This window comes from Equus caballus, chromosome 3, assembly GCF_041296265.1.
Source record: "Equus caballus isolate H_3958 breed thoroughbred chromosome 3, TB-T2T, whole genome shotgun sequence".
Classification (NCBI taxonomy): Eukaryota; Metazoa; Chordata; class Mammalia; order Perissodactyla; family Equidae; genus Equus; species Equus caballus.
In genome coordinates, this window is record NC_091686.1 from 91,383,424 (window position 1) to 91,401,076 (window position 17,653).

The window sequence follows — 17,653 nt, forward strand, 5'->3', positions numbered from 1 at the left end:
TGTCTTAGCTAAGAAATGCTTGCATAACACAAAGGTTTTTTTTCTATGTTTTCTTCTAGAAGATTATAGTTTTAGGTTTTACATTTAGGTCTTTTTTTAGTAATCCATTTTAAGTTAATTTTTATACAAAGTGAGAAGTATGGGTCAAGATTCATTTTTTGCATATGGATCTCTGATTATTTCTCCCTCTAATAAAACCTATATACTTCTATCAAGATGAGCTTCCTTAGAACCATTTTATCATGGCCTTCCTCTGATTAGAACTTTCCATTGCTCCCTGCTCTGTACCACTAACAGCTAACACTCCTCAGCCTCCGTTATCTGGTACTGCACTATTTCACTCACTGTATTTCCCACAACCTCCCATACTGCCCATGGCATTGTCCTCACTGTGGTTAGTGGACTTTGGGAGCTATTGTTTCTGGATTACCAGAAGGTCAATCAGAATCCTTCCCTGGGATTATAAAATGGATATGGAAAGAGTGACTTTCCTCCCACTGAGTTAAAAGGGCCAAATTAAGGAAGAGAGAAGAAGGCCAACACATAGAAGGAAGCAATGGATTGACCTGACAGTAGACCCCACCCTCCTGGCTCTAGGAGTTGTCAGGTGACCCGGTGTCACCCTAATGGCTGTAAGGGTGGGAAGCCCTTGTCCATTAGCAGACGGAAAATCTTACGATGAGGTGCTCAGGCTAAACACAAAATCCAGAGAATAGTAGAAGAGTTCTCAGCTCTGCCCCTTGAGTCTACCCTTGTCCCTCCTCTCTGATTTCCCTCCCTCTCCTCCTGCCTCCCCGGTCCCTCAGGTCTTTTTGGCTCTCCTCCTCCATCCCTGGCCCAGCTGTTGCTGCTGCTTCACTTCTCTCTTTGGTTTCTGTTCAGGTTTCCCTGAAGCAGCTGGAGCAGGGAGCTCCATGGCCTGTGCTTATGAGAAGAGAGTGAAGGGAAAAGCCCTCTCCTGGTCAGGCTTCTGCATGAACCATGTATAGACAAACTTAACGAAACAGATATAAATTTCACTCAACAGCACATTATTTTAATCAATCAAATTAAATCTGACTCCCAGAGCACATGCTCTGAGGTGGTGAGAAATTTAATTAGAACAGTTTAATTAGAACAGTGGAAGACAATACAGACTAAGTTGGCTGTTTTTTGAGGATTGGCTTCACTCTGGGGCATCTGGAAATGAAGTCAAGGTGGTCTTGGAATGCGTTAGGTGCCTGGACTCTGATGGCCAGCCAGACTCCAGCTTGTTGCTGGTGAAGAGGCAGATAAAGACAGGACTTGGGAAAGCTCTGACTGTCACCTGGGTCATGCTGCTCCTTCCTGAGACCAACCACCTAATACCTGCAACCACACTGGACATTGGTTGTGGAAAAGGACAGCTTGTAATTTTCCTCCTACATACACATCTGGTTGGTGAGTAGCTGGAGAGAACTGGACTGGAAAAGAAAGGCCTACTCCCTTTTCCTCCTGACCATTGGTGAAACCCTTCCCTCCTCTTCTTGGGCCCCCAATGCGCCCCTGGCAATCTGAGATCACTGGTCACAATCTCCGATGGAGACCTGTGCTGTTTGTTTCCACACTCAACAGATCACATGATGGACATCTTGCCCTGGTCAGAGTGATGTGATACCCTTTTCCTGATGGCTTCTCTTTTCTTACTGTTGTAATTAATTTGAAAACTCCTCTCTAAACTTATGCCCATATGAACAATCAGACTGTCCCATACATGATCTTCTCTGGACTCTGACTGAGGGGACATTATGTGACAAGACCCTCTCACTGTCTCCCCTTCCTTGGAAAACAATTTTGTTACTGCAATTTCACTGGAAGTTAACATGAAATGCAATTCTACATTTTGAGGGAGGGAAAAAAAGTCGAAGTAGATTAAGAGCTCATACTGGTGATTAATTTAAGTTTTCTAATTTGAAAATTTTTTGTTTACTTTACAAACTGAGCTTTAAGAAGATAATAATTTTTCATCTACCTTCAAATGGCTGTGCTTTACAATTTCTCTGAGACAGAGAAGTCATATGCCCCTCCACTTCCGATTATTCTTCCTGCCTTCTTTCTGCATCTTCAATTTTCTTTTCATCCTCAATCTCCCTGTGCGTGTACTTGCAGATCCTTTAATGATTTTTAATAAATATCTGAAACAAAATGCAAAGGAAAAAGCACAAGGAGCTAGAGAAAGAGGAGTCGACTCTGACACCCCACCCTGAGGCAATTTAACTGCCTGGGCAGCAACTCTCTGCCCTGGAACCGCCCAGGCTTTCATCCTTTAGGTTCCAAGGTAAATGGTAACCAGGCCACTGCCCACTGCCTCATGCCCTCCCCAGTGTCCTACCACACTGTCTTTGCTTCACTTCCTAGGATTCAACAATGCTCTCCTAGCCTTTGAGCATGCTATTCTTTCCAGCAGGAAACCTCACCGCTGGTTCCCAGCTTGGCTGCCTCCTTCTCAATCTTTAGGCTTCAGTTTAAATTTTGCCTCCTCCAAGAAGCCTTCCTGACAGCCAGCAAAGGTCCGTGGCCCCGACCCTGGTTTTTCTTTGTCAGTCTCCTGTGTTTCCTTCAGGGTTCCCATCACAATTTGTAACTGTCTGGTTTACTTTCAGTTCTTGGGTTTCACTTTTTGTCTTTGGTTTTCTTCCAGCCTGTCTCCTGGCTCTGCTGTGGGCTCTGAGGGAAGGAACTGGGTCTAGCCAATTGAATTCTTAACTCCAGAGATAACACCTGGCCCATAATAGGCAATCAGCAAACGTCCCTTTAGGGAACAAACAAATGAAGGACTACCTTCTCCAGAGAAGCCCAGTGCGCCAAGCTGCTCTGAGAAGCTCTTCGCTGCATTGATTCCAAATTCCACTGAGCGAGAGCTCTAAGGAGGGTGCCCTGGCCAAGCGGGTGGGTGGGCTATGTCTAAGGTCAGATGCAGAGGAAGTCACCCCAAGGAACACTCAGAAGGACAGAGTGAAGCATCCTTGGATTATTTCCTCAATGGAGGAAATTGACTTGGATCTCAAATTGAATCAGGTGTCCAATATAGAGAGCTCAAAGCTAGCCACTTTTGTTAACCACCCGCATAAAATGACCCTTAACCTGTGCTGGGGAAACCCTGGAAGTATCATGCCAACCTTAGCAGAGGGGCACTGCTTTTAGCCGAGGGTAAAAAAGACAAAAAATAATGTTAAGTATTCTTGAGGCCGAGTCTCTGAATGCCTGCAAAAGACAATGACATTCCTCTTACTGAGCACATGCATTTTTTTTCTTTAATCTTGAGTTTCTCAAAGGAAGAGACTTTGCAATGTTCATCTTTGCATTCCTACCACAATCTCTGGCACAGGAGCCTGTGAAAGAGGAGCACAAGAAAATTCAGATATTACAAAAATGTCTGACCCCTAAGTTATATCTGTAAGTATAATCCCTTACTGGAAGGAAATTCTTATTACTAGCTGATATACGTAAGTCCAGAGGATGGGGAGAAATACGCCTTTTATTTATGAAGTCAACTTGTGAGTCCCTGAAGAGCCCATCTTGGGTGGGCATCTGAGAATGACCTTCTCTCTGGTCTCTCCCCACCTTCCTTTATTCCTCCACCATCCTTTCCACTTTTTCTCTTCTTCCTCTTTCTTCCAATGTCCACTTCTCATCCTGGAGAATCATATGCCATCTTTACCATGTGTTGCTGGAGAAGGCTTTTAGCTCTTAACATTTTTCAGAGTAGTGAAAAAAAAATAACTCAAAATCATACAAAATGTATTAGGAGTGGATTCAACTGCATACAACAGAAAACCTACGTGACTTAACCAAGACAGAGACCTCGCTCTCTTCTAAAGAAGTTGAAGGAAGAGGGCCCACTGCTGGTGGGGCAGCACCTCGTTATCAGGGGCCAACACTCCTTCAATCTCTGTGCTCCACTATCCTTAGTTTGCCACTTCCGTCTTCAAGGTTACCTCACGGTCCAGGATGGCTGCTGGACTTCTAGTTCTAGGCAGAAAGTAGAAGGAAGGGGGCAAAGACAACAAGGGTACTCCAGCCAGTGGAGGCAGCCTCTGTAATGAGATTTCCCAGAAGCCTCACTCAATGACTTCTGCTTGTACCACACTGGCCAATTCTATCTGCAAGGAGGATAAGAAATGTTACCTTTTAGCTGGGCACATTGCTGCCTTGAGTGTTCTGTTATTACGAAAAAAGAGGAGAATGCAGAATGGAAATTTGTGTACCCCAGTTGCTCAGAGCATATGTCAGAATCATCTGGAGGGCCTATTAAAATACAGACTGTCATATCCCCAGAGTTTCTGATTTAGAAGGCCTGAGGAGGATTCTGAGAATTTGCGTTTCTTTTTTTTAATTTTTTGCTGAGGAAGACTCGTCCTGAGCTAACATCTGTGACCATCTTTCTCTATTTTGTATGTAGGTTGCTGCCACAGCATGGTCACTGACAAGTGGTATAGGTCCACGCCTGGGAACCTGGCCTGGGCCTCCAAAGAAGAGTGTGCTGAACTTAACCACTAGGCAACAGGGCCAGCCCTGAGAATTTGCATTTCTAACAAGCTCTCAGGTGATGCTAGAGCTGCTGGTTTGGGGACCACACTTGGAAAACCACTAGCATTTTCTTCTAAGCAAGACAAACTTTTTTCCTCTTAATATTGACCATCTACTTAATTTAACTTCAATATATTATTTTACTAACAAAGTCTCAGATTCCTTACTCTACCAAGGAGACCCTTCCCATCAGAGATAGGGTAAGGGAGAAAGGAAGTCAAGTCTTCCTTAACCAGCATGGCTGGAAATCTGTTCTTTCCCACTACTTGCAAACTAGAGCATCTGAACTGTGTGTGGAGTTGAGAAACAGTCTAGAAGCGATTGGGCTTTAGCTGCATCAATGATGGATGCTCAGCAAACGAAACAAGAACTATAAATGGAAGCTAAAAAGATAATTTGGTAGGAGACCCCTGAGCATTAGGGAACTTCCTAAAGGCCACATAACTGGTCTTCCTTTGCCAGTGAAGGTTCAGGGTAATTCGGTGGACTCATTCTGGAGCAGGGAGATGGTGTTATAGACCAGAAGAGGAAGGGATTAGCAAGAAAGGATCATGGGTCTATGGGCCTGCCAGCAGTGCCTAACAGCCTGGAGTAGAAATTTAATCACCTGGAGATCAGAACCCCATACCCTGAATGGCCAGCCGAGAGGTACTTCCTTCCTCCATCCTCCCTTTTTTCTCACATTTTTTTTTGTTCTGTTTTGTTTCAAAAACTTGCTAAGTGAAAGAAGGAAAAGAAAAGAATTTTTGTCTGTGCTCAGCCTAAAGAAATAAAGATCTACAAATCCTTGGAGACCAAGTGTGGTAGGGAGAGTGAAGGAAAAAGTTAAAGAAACCCAAAGGAGAAGTGAAAACTTGGGCCAAGAAAGTCAGAGGCCACTTGTACGAAATACTTGCCCCTTCTGGGGCTGTTTACCACACAGGCTCTTTTTTCTTATCACTTGGGGAATTTTTGTGTTTTATTTTATTTTATGGTGTAATTCCCACACAAACCATTCTCTTGGTGGAGTCTGATTTGAAAATGATGCCCTATAGTTCCAAGCTGGTTGTGTGTGTGTGTATGTGTGTGTGCATTCCTTTAAAATTGTTCATTGTCAAAAGGAGGGTGATATAGGTTCCTATACCTTCTTTCCCTCTTAAGGGTCTGTCTGGGCCCCAGAAGGCAATGACTAGCACTTCTAAATTCTATATACTTGGAAAAGCTCTACATGGAAAATAGAAACTCAAAATTCATGTTAAGCTCATTTTAATTGAGTTGTAGTATAATTTAGACCTTGAACTTCTTCAGCCAGCCAGATAACCAGGGAGGCACTTCAAAGATCCGGGAAAAGCCATAGAGTTATAAAACACTTGCCACAGAACAGACCTTTGCTAGATCAACCCTTTCTCTGGTGGATAAGGAAGTTGAGGTTTAGAGCAGGTCAGTGACTTGGCTGTAAGTCACTAACAGTGACTTTCTGATTTATGCACTTAGCTATTCCCACATTTGTAGCCATTCTTTGTCTACTCATACTTCACTAACCAGTATTTTACAAGTCTTCACAAAGTTCTGAAACTTTATAAATATTTTGGTTGCTGGAGTTGCTGGTTTTAATTAATTAAAACAATTAATGACTTCATGTCAGACATTGGGCCAGAGGTTAGGTTATAAGGACAATAAAGGCAAACATGACTTCTCGTGTCCACAAGGAGCTCTTAGTCTAGCATGAAGGATAAGATGTACCCAATAGTTGGTGTGCAGGGTAGATAGAGTCCTGCCATCAAAATGCAGAGAAAAAAGGTTGGGGGAGTTCTAAGGAGAACTGCTTCCAAATGGGAGGAGGTGTTCATGGAGGAGGTGGCCTTGGGGCTGCCATGGGAAGTAACTGGAGATGTGACCATGAACTAGAGTGATGCCTAGAGGAGCCCACCACATGAAAGAACAGAATAAAGGCTGGCTGTGAAAGGGGTGCATGAAGGACAAGAGTGTCTCGCTAGAATATACGATGTGTGAAGGGGATTAACATGATAGAAACACTCTGCCAACAGCATTTAACAGCAAATTTCTTTTTTCTTTTTGCTGAGGAAGCTTCCCCTGAGCTAACACCTGTGCCAATCTTCCTCCAGTTTGTACATGGGTCACCACCACAGCATGGCTCGATGAGCAGTGTGTAGGTCCACGCCCAGTATCCAAACCCACAAACCTGGGCCGCCAAAGCAGAGCGCACTGAACTTAACCACTATGCCATAGGGCCAGCCCCAAAATTTCTTAAAATATAGGACCATGTGTGGGGCCAGCCCTGTGGCTGAGTGGTTAGGTTAGCATGCTCTGCTTCGGCAGCCCAGGGTTTCGCCCATTCGGATCCTGGGCACGGACATGGCCCCACTCATCAAGCCACGCTGAGACGGCATCCCACATGCCACAACTAGAAGGATCCACAACTAAGAATATACAACTATGTACTGGGGAGCTTTGGGGAGAAAAAGGAAATAAAATCTTGAAAAAAAAATATATATAGGACCATGTATTAGTTTCCTAGGGTTGCCATAATAAAATACCACAAACTGGGAGGCTTAAACAGCAGATGTTCATTTTCTCCACAGTTCTGGAGGCTGGAAGTCCAAGATCAAGCTGTGGGCAGGTCTGGTTTCTCCTGTGGCCTCTCTCTTTGTCTTGCAGATGGCCACCTTCTTGCTATGTCCTCAGGTGGCCTTTCCTCTGTGCATAGGCACCCCTGGTGTCTCTTCATCTTCTTATAAATACACCAGTCCTATTGGATTAGGGTCCACCCATATGGCCTCATTTAACCTTAATTACCTCTCTAAAGGCCTTATCTCTAAGTACAGTCACATTCTGAGGTATTGGGGGTTAGGGCTTCAACACATGAATTTTGGGAGGATACAGTTCAGTCCATAACAACCAGCACTCTGCATGATTACATTACTTCAAGACAGATTACACTTTTATAAAAGCTACCAGGCATGAAGAAAGCTTATTAAAACAGGTTGTACATTGACTCTGCCACACATTTTCTATGAATCTTTTATCCAAATTTGAAAGTTAAAAGTAGAGATTCAAATACTGCATAAAAACTTAGAAAAACAACCTTGCATTTCTATTCCCAGAAATTTACCCGAGAGAAATAAAAAATATATGTCTACTCAGAGACTTAGGCATGAATGTTCATAGCAGCATTACTCATAATAGCTAAATGTGGAAACAACCTAACTGTCAATCAACTGATGAACAGATAAACAAAATGTGGTATATCCAGACAATGGAATAGTATTTGACCATAAAAAGGAATGAACTGCTCATACACACAACAACATAGATGAACCTTGAAAACAGTATCCTAGGTTAAACCTGCCAGATGGAAAAGACTATATATTGTATGATTCTATTTACATAAAATGTCCAGAAAAGGCAAATTTATAGAGACAGGAGGCAGATCAGTGGTTACCTGGGGCTGAAGAAGGGAGTGGGGACGGATGGAAAAGGGCATAGAAGAGCTTTTTAAGGTTTCTGAAAGGAGGTTCCTTGAAGAAGTTCTAAACCTGGATTGTGGTGATGGTTGCAAAACTCCATAAATTTACTAAAAAGTATTGAATTATATGCTTACTATGGGTGAATTTTATGGTATGCAAATTATACTTCAATAAACCTGGAAAATATTAATGAAAAAATACATTAGAGGGATTGAAAAATTACAAGAAAATAAACTTTAAAAAATTTCCTGTAATCAGGCAGAAAAGCTTATTCCTTCCATCTGTAGTCTACAAAAGGAAAACCTCTACCCCCATCCCAAATGAGTCCTTAGTTCTGCACTGTGTGGGGTAGAAGAAGGGGGAGAATTTTGCGGCTCAGGAGCCTAGTATGCTGTCTTGCATACACTGACTAATTCCTGGTAAAGTCTGGCAAGTGATAAAATCCTGGAACAGTAACCCTAGGAGGGCCCTCAAGGACCATCTTGTGCAACCTTTCATTTAATCAAAGCTGGAGAAGAGGCTCAGAAACCTTTATATAACTGACTTGCTCAAGACACCATATACGGTGAATGGCCAGGTTGGAAGCTATCCCAGGTGCCTTGATTCCTAATCCAGAGTCTTCCACTGGGCTGTCTCTCCACATCTGTTAACCTCTCTCAGCCCCTGTCATCTCACCTGCAAAATGGGGACAGTATCTGCCCCTGCCTGTTTCACAGGGCCACTGATCAAATGAGATCGATGATGTGGAAAAGCTTTCAAAAAGCTGAAATCCCTTGACTAATGCAAAATGCTGTTGTAGTAGTATTAGCAGGTCAGTTGGGGGTCAACCAAGCTCAAAATCCAGACCAAAGACCTACAAGAATACATTTCCAGGAAATGCATTAGTCTGTCCTGATGTGAACATGAATCTCTGGTTAAAGCTGCTCCCCAGCATCAGGAGGGGGTAGGGGTGGGGCAGTTTTGGCACGTTTCCTTTCATTTTCCAGAACATTCTCTCATTCCAGAACATCATTATCTTCCTGCTGTCCATCTATGACACTTTAATGAATTCGATGACAATGAAATTTAGTCTGTGTGCATTGAAGTATGATTCCTCAAGTAACAAAGATGAAAATGAAGATTTGGTTTAAATATCTATAACATAAAACCTATTTATTTTACCCCCCTCCTTTGAAAACTTATCCATTGGGACATCATAAAGGGTCCTCTGTGTCTAATAACACCTGGAAATCCCCAAGTCTGTAAACTAAGCGTATTTTGGAGTGTATTAACTCTGCTAAAGGATCCCCTCAACCCAACCCCCTTCCCTGAGTCTCCTACCGCCCACACAGGGGCGGATCTCACTAGAAACCCTCAGCAAAATGAGAGCCCAGCAAACCAGTCATCGCTGCTGGCCCAGGGAAAACACCAGGTGCAGAGCTGAGCGCAGAATGTGATCTGGGAAAACACTTATAAATCAAACAGGTCCCAGGGAGTGAAAGTACAAGTTAGCAAAAAATAACAACAAAAGTGGCCATGAACTGTTAAATCAGATCAACCCAACAGTGAGCTAATTACCGTGGCCTATGCACAAAACCCAGTGTGAAGACTGAATGACAAGCTCAGAAAAAGCTGGAGAAGCAGTCTCACCTCCCACATCCGGTTACTCTTCATGTGTTAGGAGAATTGGCCCTTTAACTTTGATATATGTTTCACATGTTTTCTCAGTTCAAATATTTCTCCCAGTTGTCTTAGACTTTGTCATGATCATTTTTAATTTTCCTTGCAAATATATTTTATTTTATTTTTAGGTAGTTCAGACTACTAGTCTTTTGCTGCATCTGGATTTTGAGTTGTATTTAGAAAGCATCTCCTCCCACCTACGTCATAGAGAAAGTCACCCATATTTTCTCCTAACACAGGTGGGTTTCATTCTTGATCCATCCTATTGGAGTTTATTCTTGTATATGGCTTTCCAGTGGTCCTCAAAATATTTATTAAAAAGTCTATTTTTGTCCCAGTAATTGGAGATTCCACATACTAAGTTTCCACATATATTTGGGTCTATTCCTCGACTTTCTATCCTATTCCATTGGTTTAATTGTCTATCCATGTGCTAGTATCACACTGTTTTAATTATAGAGACTTTATACTACATTATAGTATCTGGTAGGTAGCTCTTTTCCCCGAGTATTTTCCCAACTATTCTTGCATGTTTTCTTTTGTTTCTGTGTACGAACTTTCGTATCAACTTGCCTAGTTCCAGAAAGAGGTTTATTAGTATTCTTGTTGGGATCACATTAATCTAGGAAGAACTGATATCTCTATGATACTTATGATACTGAGTCATCCTATCCAAGAACAGGGATTTCTTTCCATTTGTTCAAGTCTAGTTTTATGTCTTTTAAGAGTGTTTTAAAATTGTTTTCCTGTATAAAATCTGCACACTTATTTTTATGTTTACAACTAAATGTTGTATCTTTTTTTGTTCCTACATCCCATTGTTTTTTGAAGCCAAGCTGATCCAGGAACTTGATCTTGGGTTCTAAAAAAATAGTAACATAGTCTTTTCCACCCCACTTTGTTCTCCCTTTGCCCGGTCCACTAGTCTCTTTGGGGTGACTTGAGGGTATCTCTATTGACCACATTGGGAGAACAAGAAACAATAGTAGGCCGAGGGTTAAGACAAGATGACATAAGACAGTGGTGAATAAGGTCTTCAGGTCTTAGCAGAAAGAATTCACATCTGTCTCAGGGCAAAGATAAGAAGTTGCAGGACTCTCACATATTTAAAAATCTGAAATTGGATTTAACTGGTCTGCTTTTCTCCGTCAAGTAAACTCTATCAATCTTTGTGACATCTTGGACAATCTTCTAAATCCTCCTTCCTCTTCTTGGTCTGATATGATACAGTATACTCATGAGTAATAGTATTGAGTTGATAAATCCCTTCAATAAATTCTCCTTTCTTAATATTTCCCTAATACTTTCATGATCCAAACACCATGTGGCCACAAGAATCTCTGATAGATAGTTGTCTCCAAAGCTATCTGTAAAACCAGGTTGAAGGCAGGCCCCATGAATTTTGGTCCACATCTCAGACTGTACATGTATGTCAGATGTCAGATTCAGGTGAGACAGGCATCTCGGTTGGCTAGGTGGGGCCCTAGGTCAAACAAGTCTGCACATACAGGAAGCCACATCCACCTGAAGTCGGCCACACATCCTGTGACATGGAGCAAGTCAGCAATCGGTCCATGCCTGCTGCAAACCACTCATCAGAGGGACCACAAACTGAACATGCAGCTCCAGAACGAATCAGCCAAATGATCATGCATCCCAAGGTCCAGTCCCCAGCTGCTGCGACCACTTCCCCATCCAGAACCCCTTAAAGAACGCCCCCTCGACCCAGCTCAAGGCTGCTCTCTCTGCTTTCCGGGACAGCCCAGGCTCTCTGTAGCCTGGTCCTTTCCCTTATCTAAGTTTTGCTTAATTGTTTATAAAACTGTTTCATACTTTATTCCGTGGCTCTCACTTGACTTATTTCCTGTGGTTGCCCAAGGACCCACGTTCTCAGTCCCAGGGCCCAGGCAGGGTACCCAGACCAGCAACACAGGGAAATCTAGCTGGTTTTCTCAGGTAACTGGTATATGGTCCTGCTGAGACTAAGACCAATGGTTGGATTTTACTCCAGGCCAACCAGCTCTCCTTTCTCCCAATGCATCTCTTTTACTTTAATTCTTTAGACCCAAAGGGGATCGAGTGAGAAATCTAGACAGGCCATAGGAGATGCAATGTTGAAAAAGCAATTGGAAACCTAAAGCAATTGGAGACTCTAAGCCTTTGGCAAGAATGAGAAGACCCCTGCTGAGCTCTTTTCCTGTAACACCTCTTCTCCACTAGGTTCACTGTTGAACTCCTAAACACCCTTCAAGGTCAAGCTTAACTGTTACCTTTGGTACTTAATTTTTCATGACACTCCACTGCCTCTCAAAGATGTAATTGCTCCCTCATCTGTTTCCCCACTAAATTTTAAGCATGCTTCTATTATCATTTTAATCATGTTTTATTGTAGTTCTCTCATTATTTGTTTATCTCTCTGTCTACCAGCTAGGCTTCAGATTCCTGGAGGGCAAAACTGTATTTCATTCATCTTGGTATCCTCAAGATCTAACAATGTAATTGAATGAAATTGACCAGAGAAAGAGATTTGAACTTTTTTTTCTATGCACCGTTTGAGATCTATTAGCCACAGCCTTAGCAGGAAGCAGTCCAGTGAGTATTACCCAGCTCAGATATATACCAAGAGACCCAAGACGGAACTCCTTGGTATAGGTACGCAATGTGCTCCAAAGCCTGTCTCCCCTTCAGCCTAATGACCAACTCTTAATTGGTAAAATGTGAATTGTTATGAGGATTAAATAAGATAATGTATCTAAGGTACTTATTAGTGGTATGGTAATTAGAATATTAGTAATTTTATGCTACACAGACTGATGCGAAAAATTGGATGACAAATAGTAGAGCTACTGAGTCAAAGGACTTCCCTTAATGAATTGCCATGTGACCCAACAATAGTTCCCCACCTTTTTTCCAGCACTACATGTAAGATAGATAGGTGATATCACATGTGGGACATATTCCCAGGGTCATTCCTATGGACTGGCATGTAGATAAGGATACGTGCAGATTACAGTCAATTTCAGGTGCATTAGCCAGAACTCCCTAGCAATTCTCCCTAGGAACTTTTTTCCCTATGTCTCAAGAAAGCATGGAATTTCTGTGAGTAAAAATGGCATAATTACGAAAACAACAAATCTGCTCTTATTAGCTGATTTTTTAATGCACAAAACTCAGTTCTTCATTATTATTAATAAATTACTCCAGCATACCTCTGTTTTGACACCCAGTGTTTTGTGAAGCCCAGTTGCTAAGATCCATTATTATAGATCCTGAGGGCTAAGCTTGACCATTGTCACACCATGAGATGTTTGAAAACTCTTGTATTAACCATAATAATTATGAAAAGTGGGCTCTGTCAAATACGCTGTGAGAATATTCTCATGGAGAGTCATGACACAGAATGAAGCTGCACTGTCCCGTAAAGATGTTTTCAAGCTCAGGGTCCTGACAGGAAAGAGATGGCAAATGCAAAAGGGAGATTAAAGAGAGTTTGATGAAGGCACTGTTTACAAGGGCTTGGGCGGGTTTAAGGAAAACCAACAAGGGATGGTAAAGCACCTAGGGACTCGCACCCACAGGAAGTAGCTACGTAAGGAATCAGCCATTGGAACCCAGGGAGAGCTGTAGCTATAGGAAGAGGCTGCCTGCAAGATGCAGCTGCTCACAAGCCCTGGCCCAGCAGGCAGATGAGCCAGGGGAGGAAACACTTCAAGGTCTTTCCCCTCCTCCTGTCTGTGCCTTCCATTGGCCAAACCAGACCAGATTCGGAAGGCACAGGCCGTAGGTGCAGCCAGGTCAGTCTTCTTGGACAGAGAGCAGGCTGAGGGATGCAAAGTAGATCTGGAGGGACAAATGGAAAACCTCTAGCACAGATGTCAACTAGCTCTTTCCTTCTTGATTCTGCATTGTGATTTCTTGCCTATTTTTTAGATGTACTGAACAAGATTTATTTTCTATGTGATCTAAAAGAGAAAGCACTTTTTTATCAGCAAAACTAGAAACAACTAGACTCACAAGTGTGCAGCTAAACCCTTGAAATAAACGGCTTCATCTCAAACCTAAATAAAAAGAAAGATCTCAGTCATGCCTTTCTCAGGCCATTTTAATTAACTTTATCGGAAAAGTTCTAAATGTCTAACTCTCTTTATCTTTGTTTCCAGATTTTCAATTGGCCAGAAGGTAAAGATAAAACTTAACAGCATTTACACTGAAGGGGAGAGGAAAAAACTGAAAAAGAACAGAAATATTATAAGGGGATTTTTTTCACCCTTTTCTTTTTTAATTCTTGTACTTACTTGATAGGATTTTGATGGTTGACAGAACTCACAGTCCTGTGCCTTCACTCTGATGATGCATCTCCTGCTCCAGCTGGAATCCTTCTCAGGAAAACGAGCAGAGGTCAGGCTGACCCTTCTTGCTGGGCAGGTGGGGCCTCCATCTTCAGTTCAAGCTACCTTAGCTGGAAGTTTCGAGAGGACACCAAATATTTATTCTGTTTAATATTACATTTTTATTGATTGTTAAAATAATAATATATATGTGTTAATTATATATAATTTGGAAAATACAAAAATATGTAAAAGAGAAAGTAGAAGCCTTGCATATCCTTATCTAACAGTGGCAACTATTGTTAACATTTTATTATTTCCTCTTTCACTCTTTTTCTACACATAGATTTCCCAGATAGGCATTATATATCATGTGCAGTTTTGCATCCACCTTTATTATAATGAACATTATAGAACAATATTCCCCACGTCATTAGCTAAACTTCAAAATAATAAAATTTAAAGACCAAGTAACATTTTATATGATAGTGTCTTAGTCCATTTTGGTTGCTATAACTATACCATAGATTAGGTGGCTTAAACAACAAATATCTATTTATCACAGTTCTGGAGGCTGGAAGTCCAAGATCGGGATAGCAGCATGGCTGGGTTCCGGTAAAGACCTTCTTCATGGTTTACAGACTGCTGTCTTCTTTTTGTAGCCTCACATGCTGGGGAGAGAGAAAGCTAACTCTCTTCCTCTACTTATAAGGGCACTAATTGCATCTTGGGGGCTCCATCCTCATGACCTAATTACCTCCCAAAGGTCCCATCTCTTGATACCATTCTATTGAGGGTTAGAATTTCAACGTATGAATTGGGTAGGGGGAGGCACACAAACATGCAGTTCATAACAGATGATTATACCCCAATGTATTCAATTATTCCTCTGTTATTGAACATTTAGGTTTTTCCAATTTTCCTTATTATGAATAAGGTTGCAGTGGACATCTTCATTCATAAATTTTCTAAATCTATACTAAATTTCTTAGAACAAATTTCCTGAAACAGAGTTATGACTTTAAAGTTTCACTTTAGATCTTGCCAAATTGCTATCCGAAAGACTATACTAATCTACATTCCCACCCACAGGGCACAGGAGTGCCCACATTTATAGAATCTGGCTGACACTGAGTATTGGAATTTACTTTTATCTCTGTCAATGGCATTTTATTATTGTTTTAGCTTACATATCTTTGACATATCAGTGAAGGTGAACATTTTTTCACACATTGTAGGCCATTTAACTTCCTTCTTTGTGAATTGTCTGTTCCTGAAGTTTGGCAGCTAAACGTTCTTCCAAACTTTTGTTCCTCTCCTGAGGATCACAAAACTTTGTACAACTTTATTCCAATTCATTGAGTGTTTTCAGATGGTTGGTTGCTTTTAACAGAGCGAGCTGATTCCAAAAATGTCATTTCATTTTGTTTTTTGACAGAGAAAGGCTATATGTTCAGTTGAATGCCGCCCGGACGGTTTTCCAAAACCATAACTAAAGTTATCTTAATTGTCTCTCTGAATATATTAAAGGACACAGTAGCCTACAGTTTTCAGTTCATAAATCCAAACCTCTTAGAAACACGTTTCTTTTGTGGGCCTCTCTAGGCCTAATTAGGACTATATGATCCTTTTTAGGTACTGAGAAGAGTGAGAAAAAAAACAGTTTGATCGAGCATAGGCCTTTTGACATGAGTTTTCAACTTGATTTGAAGCCCAGAAATGTTACTACAAATGTGTTCTTGAGTGCCTAAGCGCTTTTCTACTGTTTCTATGGTAGGTGATGATGAGATGATTTCCATGCTTGGGCACACCTTGCTGTGGCTACTGGAAGTTAGTGATCCCAAAGGAGGGACCGAGAAAGCCGATGGGAGTGAAGTGTATAAAATCGTTTTCCATTACAAGTTGACCAGTAGTAGCAAGTAGAATTTGTTCAAGGCTTTCCATTTTACAAAGCGTGTTCTCATACATAATCTCATTTGATACTCACAACAACCACATGGGGGTTTGATACCATTACCCTTGTTGTGCAAGGATAGCTGAATGATTTGCTCAGAGTCACTGAGGTAACAAGTGTCCATCAGCGCTCAAACTCCTGGCTTCTGTCTGTAAATGTGTTTCCAACTATATTCTCCTGCCATGCTGGTACATGGTTTACTGAGCACCCTTTAAAAATGTAACAGGGTCATGAAGCCAGAATAGAAAAAAGAACAACAAAACACACATGTACCCACACACACAAGGTACAACCCTGGTCACCATCTTACTCAATAGTCTGAACAGAAAAAATAAGAGAGATTTGTGCAATCTTTTCTGAGAAGTTACATTCTTAGTCTTTGCATATGCTCCTCATTTTATGCTTATATAATCATATTATCTCTGTGTCCTGTTGATGACTTTGACATTTCTTTCCTCGTCTGTCAATCCACCTTGACCTTTTACAGTGGTACGGTCATTGTTGACTCTACAGAACGATGTAGGATTTGCTTAGGCCAGAGCATGCAGGAAGACGGCTGGATGAGAAAACCTGGGGAACCGCGTTGCAGTGGAACGTGCCACTTCTGTAAAAGTCTACTATCCCTTCTCATCAGGATCACATTTGCCAAATTTGAGGAATTTCTGAGGCTGAAAACAAATGTAAAAGGATATTTTTGCTCGACTTTGAAGGTGGCCCCAATGGTGAATTTGGGAATTCTCTCTCACAACTTTACCATTTTCACTGGGGATTTGGATGCTTGATGGTAAATGAAGATGGGTGACATTTTTTTCTTAACAAAAATGTATGAGCCTACACAGATTTCCTAAGCATGGTTGCACTTCCTGGGAGAAAAGGAATTTAGACTCTAAAGCCTATTTTCATTACTAGGAAGATGCAAAACAATGGACTGTTTTGCATTGAACATCAGAGTCTTCAACAAAACCTAAGTGATCGGAGGCCTCTGAATAAGCTGATACTGAAACCCACCACAGCCACCCAGGAATGAGCATTTGCCCCTGGGTAATCGTCCTCATGTGTGTAATTATTGAGAGTGGTAACACTTTGGGGTCCAGGTAGCTTTCCCCTGGTTACCACTTGGCTGAGCATAATATAAGAGTGAGAGTCTTGTTACTACCATTTTTAAAGGGACTGACAAAGTACTCAGTGCTGAGATGGTCAAAGAAGCACAGCTCGATCTCAAGTAGAAATGAGATGGAAATTTGGGCAGCTCTGTTGTGGATGTGGGATTGCACGAATCCCTCTCACTCCTCCTCCTATACTTTCTGCCCTGGTGAACAGCATCACCACCCTTCTAGAAAAGCCTCTGAGATGATGGGAGAATGGGGACTGGAACCTAGACTGTTATTCCTGTGCTCGTTCCATGTCATCCCACTGTCTCCCACCAACAAGTGAAGTTTTTATCAGCCATGAGCAAAATATTTGCAAAATAGAGTCTGTAGAATTTGGATCTCTCAAGTCCCATGATTCAATAAAAAGAAAAATATCTTTTCTTGAGGAAGGCATTTCTCCCCCTTCAAACAGTAAGATCTACATATTAACTCACACCTCCCCATCTTTTAATCTACAGCTTGGAAGTCAGGCCTCATCGCAACATGTAGGGACATACATGTAAAACTCATACCACCTTAATGGAACATTCATTGGTCTAGAAG

General features: G+C 41.7%; 1 long non-coding RNA gene across 6 annotated transcripts in view; it reads right to left on the bottom strand.

Moving 5' to 3' along the window:
* Window positions 1-1,010: 1,010 nt before the first annotated feature.
* The window catches only part of LOC102150863 (uncharacterized), a 152,187-nt gene continuing 135,544 nt past the window's right edge, over window positions 1,011-17,653 (bottom strand). Inside the window, exons 6-9 of one of the 6 annotated variants that reach the window (XR_011437606.1) lie at window positions 13,973-14,136; window positions 2,436-3,350; window positions 1,991-2,153; window positions 1,011-1,347 (exon numbers count right to left, since the gene is read on the bottom strand). This is a non-coding gene — a long non-coding RNA (uncharacterized lncRNA). Of the gene's footprint in view, window positions 1,348-1,990; window positions 2,154-2,435; window positions 3,351-13,972; window positions 14,137-17,653 lie in introns of those variants that run through there. The other 5 variants (XR_011437602.1, XR_011437605.1, XR_011437603.1 and 2 more) reach the window with 5 other exon arrangements.